At 42.5% G+C, this 7,259-nt stretch overlaps 2 protein-coding genes across 4 annotated transcripts in view; one reads left to right on the top strand and one right to left on the bottom strand.

The window, feature by feature from the left end:
- Positions 1–6,821, bottom strand: part of BAZ2B (bromodomain adjacent to zinc finger domain, 2B) — a 426,507-nt gene extending 419,686 nt beyond the window's left edge. Inside the window, exons 1-2 of the mRNA XM_011947122.1 lie at positions 6,705–6,821; positions 5,110–5,287 (exon numbers count right to left, since the gene is read on the bottom strand). The gene's annotated coding sequence lies outside the window, so the exon portion shown is untranslated. The remainder of the gene's footprint in view (positions 1–5,109; positions 5,288–6,704) is intronic.
- A 26-nt stretch (positions 6,822–6,847) lies between these two features.
- Positions 6,848–7,259, top strand: part of MARCH7 (membrane-associated ring finger (C3HC4) 7, E3 ubiquitin protein ligase) — a 56,563-nt gene continuing 56,151 nt past the window's right edge. For 2 of the 3 annotated variants that reach the window (XM_011947127.1, XM_011947125.1), the window contains exon 1: positions 6,848–6,997. The gene's annotated coding sequence lies outside the window, so the exon portion shown is untranslated. Of the gene's footprint in view, positions 7,053–7,259 lie in introns of all 3 variants that reach the window. The other variant, XM_011947124.1, reaches the window with a different exon arrangement.

Here is a 7,259-nt window from a genome sequence, read left to right as displayed (position 1 = left end):
CCAGGATGGTCTCGATCTCCTGACCTCGTGATCCGCCCGTCTCGGCCTCCCAAAGTGCTGGGATTACAGGCTTGAGCCACCGCGCCCGGCCAAAAATGATATTTTTTAAGATGTAAGAGATCAATTGAGAATAATTAAGCACGATCTGGAAAATGTAGGATGCTGCATGATAATATCAAGGGATAAGTAAGATTTTTTAAGCCAAACTGGAAACCTAGAACTTATTAAAGAAATCATTGACACATTTTACCATATAAACCTATCTATGGCAAAAAATACATGTAAAATCAATAGAAATGAAAAAAAACACTGTGAAAGCATCATAGTGATAATATCTATTACAAATCAAAAGCAAAGGCTAAACAACTAAATATCAATAGGGATTTAGAGAAAAGGTACTATAGAATGAAAAAACAGATGAAGATGCATGCTTAAATTTGATTTCATTTTATAAATGGTAAAAAAAAACTCCATCAATACCAGTATTTCTGTAAACATATATAAGACACACACACACACACACACACACTCTTTTATGATTGTGTGACCATGCAGAAAATAAGGTGGGAAGATATATAGTAGTTTGTCAACATGAGCTGCAAAGGATGTTTGTGCAGTAGTAGATAGAGGCAGAAGAGCCAAATTAAAAAGGAAAAGAAAAAGGCAAGGAAAAGGTGAAAAACGGAAAAGAGAAGGACTACACTAAAATAGTAGGTATGATACAATCACATACAAAGCTTTTTATAAAATTGTACACATATGTGGACATGAAAAAAAATTTAAGATAAAACAGGATGCTGCCTAATTTGGCAGAAGGAATGCTCAAGCAATTTATATCAGTATCCCCTTCTGCTTCCAATCTCAAAAAAATGTAATCTGAAGTGGTCATGGAGGCCAAGCATAGTCTTTGATTGTTATAATTCTGAAGTTCGTGTGTGTCTGTGTGTGTGTGTGCACATGCACGCGCACGTGCACATTTGGCTGAACTCTATTACAGGAACAGAGGTTAGTTCAATTTGGTTTTATGGTCTACTCCAGAGGTCAGAAAACTTTCTGTACTAAATATTTTAGGATTTCTAAGTCATACCATCTCTGTCACAACTACTAAACTATTGTCATTGTAGGGTGAAAGCAGTTAAACTGTGATGGTTAATTTTATATGACAGCTTGGCAAGGCTAGAGTACCCAGTTACTTAAGTAGCATTAATCTGGGCTGCTGTGAAGGTATTTTGTAGAAGTGGTTAATAGCTATAATCTGTAGACTTTAAAGAGATTACTCTTGATAATGTTGATGGACCTCATCCAATCAGCCTTAAGAGCAAAAACTGAAGATTCCTAGAAAAGAAATCCTGCCTTAAGAATGCAGCATCAACTCTGATCTTAGTTTCCAGCCTGTGAACCTCCCCTACAAATTTCAAACTTGTCAGCTTCCACAATTACGTGAGCTAATTCCTTAAAATAAACATCTTCACAGACAGATAATGTATTGTATACTATGGTTCTGTTTCTCTGGAGAACCCTACTATATAATACGCAACAACAGACAATACATAATCTAACGGGCATGCCTGTGTTCCAATAAAAGTATTTAAAATAACAGGTAGTGGGCTACATTTGGCCCGTTTACCACAGTTTTCCAACTCCTGGTTTTACCAATAATAAAAAAATAAGGCTGGGCATGGTGGATCACACCTATAATCACAGCACTTTGGGAGGCCAAGGCAGGAGGATCATGAGAGGCCAGGAGTTCAAGACCACCCTGAGCAACATACTGAGACCTCATCTCTATTAAAAACAATAATAAAGTATAGCTGTTGGCTGGGTGCGGTGGCTCATGCCTGTAATCCCAGCACTTTGGGAGGCCAAGCACTTTGGGAGGATCACCTTAGGTCAGGAGTTTGAGACCAGTCTGGCCAACATGGTGAAACCCCATCTCTACTAAAAATAGAAAAATTAGCCTGGCATGATGGCAGGCACCTGTAATCTGAGTTACTCGGGAGGCTGAGGCAGGAGAACTGCTTGAACCTGGGAGGCAGAGGTTGCAGTGAGCCGAGACTGAGCCACTGCATTCCAGCCTGGGAGACAAGAGTGAGACTCTGCCTCCAAAATAAATAAATAAATAAAATAAAATATAGCTGTTAACTGGATGTGGTACTGATGCCTGTAATTCCAGCACTTTGGGAGGCTGGGGAGGGAGGATCACTTGAGGCTTGGAGTTGAGGACCAGCCTGAGCAGCAAAAAATTTAAAAACAACTAGCCCCACACAGTGGTGGCACACCTGTAGTCACAGCCACTCAGGAGGCTGAGGCAGGGGACAGCTTTAGCCTAGAAGTTTGAGGCTGCAGTGAACTATGATGGTACTACCATGCACTCCAGCCTGAGAAATGGAATGAGGACTCATGTACTTAAAAACATGAATAAAATGTATCTGCTTTTCTTAAGCATTCTATATATTTCAGACAGTGTGCAAGGTTTGAATTCCAAGTGTTCCACAAATTGGGGATTATTGCTGGTGAGGCCAGATATTCTAGAGCAACTAAAAGCAGGAATGATCCTTCTAGAAGCAGTGAGATCTAGACTGTAAGCTTAGATGTAAGGTTTCTCAGAGAGGGTTTCAAGATAGTACTCTATGTGTTTTAATATCCTTTTATTTATTTATTTATTCATTTATTTAGAGACAGAGTCTGTCACCCAAGCCTGAAAGCAGTGACATGATCACCGCTCACTGCAAGCCTCACCTTCCTGGGTTCAAGCAATCCTCCTGCCTCAGCCTCCCAAGTAGCTGGGATTATAGGCATGCACCAATACACACAAGGCTAATTTTTTAAATGTTTTTGTAGAGATGGGGCCTTGCTTTGTTGCCCAAGCTGGTCTCAAGCATCCTCCTGACTCAGCCTCTCACAGTCCTGGGATTATAGGCTTGAGCCACTACATCTGGCCTCTATATTCTTTTAAATATTGGCTTGGAGAATTGAAAGTTTTTGATGCTAATCCAGCAGAAATCAACCAAGAGAATGTTTTGGATATTCATGTATTAAATGTGGCAACTTTAAATAAAACTTGATGTGGGGAAAATAAAAATGTATAAAGGCACTAAATCAAGAGTTTATTATTTTTGTTACGAAAGGAATTCCTTACATCAAAGACTTAAAACAATGGACCTTTAAGTAATATATCCCGTATAAGTCCTCATGACATTTTGGGCTGGATAAAAAAATTAGAAAAAAAAAGAAGCAGGGATCCTCGGCCAGGCACGGTGGCTCACACCTGTAATCAGCACACTGGGAGGCCGAGGCAGGTGGATCACCTGAACAAGTTGTTCTCAGGCAGGTAGACAGTAGAACGATAGTTACCAGAGGCTGCGAAGGGTATGTGTGTGGTGGGGGGTGGGGACAAAAAGAAGATGGTTAATGGGTACAAATATAAAGTTGGATAAAAGGAGTAAGTTCTAATGTTTGATAGTAGAGTGACTACGGTTAACAACATCATATTGTATTATTTCAAAATAGCTAGAAGGGAAAACTTGAAATACTACCAACATAGAAGTCATAAATGCTCTAGATGATGGTTATCCTAAATACCTTGACTTGCTCATTACACATTCTATGTATGTAACAAAATATCCCATGTACCCCATAAATATATAAAAATACTATGTATCAATAAAAAATTATATGACTTGCAAAAGGCAAATGTAACCACATCTTTTCAATGTACCACCATTTATGCAAAGTAAAGGATATCTCTACAACTGCCCTTACCAAAGAGAAGCTTTTTAGAAAGTTAGGTTGTGGAATGAATAAAAGAGGGGAAAACAAGAACTTTGAAATTCAGTATCTGAACGAGCATTCTAAGCTATCAGGTGAAAGAAATACTCAAAACCTAAGAGTAGGCCGGGCGCGGTGGCTCAAGCCTGTAATCCCAGCACTTTGGGAGGCCGAGATGGGCGGATCACGAGGTCAGGAGATCGAGACCATCCTGGCTAACACAGTGAAACCCCGTCTCTACTAAAAAATACAAAAAATCAGCCGGGTGAGGTGGCGGGCACCTGTAGTCCCAGCTACTCGGGAGGCTGAGGCAGGAGAATGGCGTGAACCTGGGAGGCGGAGCTTGCAGTGAGCTGAGATCCGGCCACAGCACTCCAGCCTGGGCAGCAGAGCGAGACTCCATCTCAAAAAAAAAAAAAAAAAAAAAAAAACAAAACCTGAGTAAAGGGCTGAATGACCATGGGTAAATGACAGACAAGTTTATAAAATAAAAGGGGAAAAATCAGTAATAGTCAATAAGACGCTAACTTAGAGAAGAAGCCAAGTTCAAAAATGAAAACTAAGATGAGTGGTGAGGGCAAGTGGTGAACAAAGATATTTAGATACAGAAAGGTCCGTCAGAGTCACTCATAAAGGATAAAAAGTTTAGCAAGGAAAGGTCAAGTGGGAGAACTCTGTGGATAAAAGGCAAACATGGTGTCTAGATTGTCTGGAACAGTTCTGACTTTAAACACTTGCCTGTCAAATCACTTTGTAATGATTTTTAGTTAAGAAACTATGGTCATTTTCCATGACCATGTTTTACCTATTCACATCCATAATTCCTAGCAAAATGTCTTTTTTTTTTTTTTTGAGATGGAGTTTCACTCTGCCACTCAGGCTGGAGTGTAGTGGTGTGATCTCGGCTCACTGCAACTTCCGCCTCCTGGGTTCGAGCGATTCTCCTACCTCAGCCTCCCAAGCAGCGGGGACTATAGGCGCCTGTCACCACGCCCGGCTAATTTTTTGTATTTTTAGTAGAGACAGGGTTTCACCATGTTAGCCAGGATGGTCTCCATCTCCTGACCTCATGATCCACCCACCTTGGCCTCCCAAAGTGTTGGGATTACAGGCGTGAGCCATCACGCCTGGCTGCAAAATGTCTTTACCGTAGCAAAATCTCAATAATTATTTATCACTCACAATAATTACCTGAATACTAAAATCAGAGAGAGTACATTAAAAAGAAACACAATAACCATTCTTAAATAATAAAAACATATTCATCAGTGGTCTTTATTTACTAGCACTAATAAAAAATCAGAAGTTCTGTTTAGCCTATGAAATTGGTGTCATACTCACTTCATAATATCATCAGCGCTGGGTGGAGACAAAGCCATAATCTGCCACAATCTGCACCATCCTTGCCAGGTTTGGGAGTTCTGTAGAGTAGTTACCACTGCCAGGTCTGACTGCCATAGCTCAGGAAGAGGGTGCAGTCATTTCTCTTAGCATAATCTTGAGAAGATGTCTAAGGGACCTATGTAATATTAAGTCACAGAAAGAGAAAATATTATTGGTGGTTTAGACATGGAATGTAATAGCTTACAATTACGGAATGCTTACTGTGTTTCAGGAACTGACGCATTATCTCATCTAAACAACCCTATAGGGCATGGGTACTGTTATTAATCCCGTTTTACAGGAAACCTAGGTTTAGCAAGATTAAGGAATTGCTTGAGATAACAAAGGTAGTAAGAGGCAGGGCTGGAATTTGAACCCATATAGTCTGGTTCTTCAGGGTGTATACATCCGTGTATCTATAACCACAATAATGCAGGGGCACTCGAACAGGCTGGAAAAAAATTATTTTTATTTAAAGGGCAAATTAATTTCCTCAAAAGTAATCTCTCTTCACTTTACCCCACACCAGATGCTTATTTTCATTTCATATCCTAAAAGTTAGATTGGCACTTACATGCCAACTTAAAATACTAAACTTTAAATCTTTAAAATTTATAGTATTTTAGAATTTATCATAGTGAAACATGTACAGTCGTTTGTCCCCAGGACAGTAAAATAAGGATAGTGATTGATACTCCATTCCCTTCTGATGTAATGACAAATACATAGAAACACTGTGTTTCACTTATTGGAATTATTTGGATCCAAAGGATAGCTTCTAATACCCTAACAAAATAGGTCATTAAAAAAAACCAAGTGCCTTTCAGTATTCTTCCAAGTTTCAATAACTGATCTTTTCCATTAAAGAACTTTTGATTCAGTATTCCAAATCAACATATCATCTAAATATTTCCACATATTTAGATGTAGCTTTTCCCTAAACTATTTCCTTTTATTTATTGGAAATAAGTACTCATTTACATCTTAGTTTGCCACATTTACAGTTCTTTGAAAGTTTCATCTAATATTCACCAGACCATTCACCTCACAATTTTCCTCCCTCTTTCTAAATAGGTGAATTTGTTTACTGCAAAATCGATGGCTACGCTATTAAAGGTTACTATCAAGATTTTAAAAGACATGATCACCATCACCAAGATTTACTTACCACAAGGAAATTATCACAAGGTTGGACAAACAGGCTCCAACTCTTAAGGGAAAGAGCTTGCAGTCAGATCACACAGGGAGGGCAGGGAAGCAAGCAGGGAAGGGTAGGTCGGAAAAGGCAGTGCTTGATTCAATTCAACATTCAGTGCGCCACTTACCAAGCGCCAGAAAAAGAAAAAAAAGCCAACGAGCTGGGCGTTATTTCGAGCACGGGGCCCTGCAGGTTGGCCTGTGGGCGGGGACCCGGCGCCCGGGAGGGAAGGGGCTGGCTCTGAGACGCTAGCCGGGCGGGGACAGCCACCCAGGGCCGGGCCTCCAGCGCCCGACGCCCGCACACTCGCCAGCCCAGCTGCCTGTACGCCAGCCAGCCAGCCGCTGCCGCTTACCAGTGGCGCCTCGCTGACTCCCCGGGGGCAGCTCTTCAACGGTTCCCGCAGTCAGAGCACCACCCCGCGGTGGGGTACCTCCAGCCCGCCCGCAGCTCTCGGTCCCCGCAGCCCCGCCACTCTCGCGAGAAGCCAGGAAGTCCGCGAAGTGGGGGGAGGAGGAGCAGGGAGGGGCACTTAACGGTGGCGGCTGGTTCTGCGCCGGATCCGGGAGAGGGGCGGGCGCCATTGTGCTTCGCTGCGGACTGCTTTTCCTCAGTCACAGGCCTAGAACTCCAAGGAGGAAGGCGGCGGTGCGGGTCGCTGCGAGCAGGACGCGCACTGGTCAGTGCCGGCTCAGGAGCCGGGGTAATGAGCTGCGGAGTTCGTTCTTAATCCCGGGAGCTAGTTCGGGACCAGGCCGCGAGTGGGGGAGGGGAGGAAACGAAGAGGCCTGGGGACGCGGAGGCCGCTTCCTCTCAGGATGAGGTGGAGGAGCTTGGTCCGGGGCCACCGGTGCGAAGGGGATCACTCCACAGGCCTCCTCTGCCAGGGGCCTTTTGTCGGGTGGTGGAG

The sequence above is a fragment of the Colobus angolensis genome, unplaced genomic scaffold (genome assembly GCF_000951035.1).
Source record: "Colobus angolensis palliatus isolate OR3802 unplaced genomic scaffold, Cang.pa_1.0 Scaffold259, whole genome shotgun sequence".
NCBI lineage: Eukaryota > Metazoa > Chordata > Mammalia > Primates > Cercopithecidae > Colobus > Colobus angolensis.
This window is presented reverse-complemented; position numbering and strand designations above follow the sequence as displayed.